General features: G+C 41.9%; 1 non-coding gene across 1 annotated transcript; it reads right to left on the bottom strand.

Moving 5' to 3' along the window:
* Positions 1-313: 313 nt before the first annotated feature.
* Positions 314-421, bottom strand: LOC112768038 (small nucleolar RNA R71). The gene has a single exon (XR_003185478.1). It is a non-coding gene; the product is annotated as a small nucleolar RNA R71 (small nucleolar RNA).
* Between the last annotated feature and the right edge of the window lie 271 nt (positions 422-692).

Below are 692 nucleotides of genomic sequence, written 5' to 3' on the forward strand. Positions count from 1 at the left end.
CTCCATTCCTACCATTGGAGCGAACAATTTTGAGCTGAAACCTCAGCTAGTTTCTCTGATGCAGCAGAACTGCAAGTTTCATGGACTTCCATCTGAAGATCCTTTTCAGTTCTTAACTGAATTCTTGCAGATCTGTGATACTGTTAAGACTAATGGAGTAGATCCTGAAGTCTACAGGCTCATGCTTTTCCCTTTTGCTGTAAGAGACAGAGCTAGAGTGTGGTTGGACTCTCAACCCAAAGACAGCCTGAACTCTTGGGATAAGCTGGTCACGGCTTTCTTAGCCAAGTTCTTTCCTCCTCAAAAGCTGAGCAAGCTTAGAGCTGATGTTCAAACCTTCAGACAGAAAGAAGGTGAATCCCTCTATGAAGCTTGGGAAAGATACAAGCAGCTGACAAAAAAGTGTCCTTCTGACATGCTTTCAGAATGGACCATCCTGGATATCTTCTATGATGGTTTATCTGAGCTATAAAAGATGTCATTGGATACTTCTGCAGGTGGATCCATTCACCTAAAGAAAACACCTGCAGAAGCTCAAGAACTCATTGACATGGTTGTTAATAACCAGTTCATGTACACTTATGAGAGGAATCCTGTGAGTAATGGGACGCCTATGAAGAAGGGAATTCTTGAAGTTGATACTCTGAATGCCATATTGGCTCAGAACAAAATATTGACTCAGCAAGTCAATA

This window comes from Arachis hypogaea, chromosome 17 (genome assembly GCF_003086295.3).
Source record: "Arachis hypogaea cultivar Tifrunner chromosome 17, arahy.Tifrunner.gnm2.J5K5, whole genome shotgun sequence".
Taxonomy (NCBI): Eukaryota; Viridiplantae; Streptophyta; class Magnoliopsida; order Fabales; family Fabaceae; genus Arachis; species Arachis hypogaea.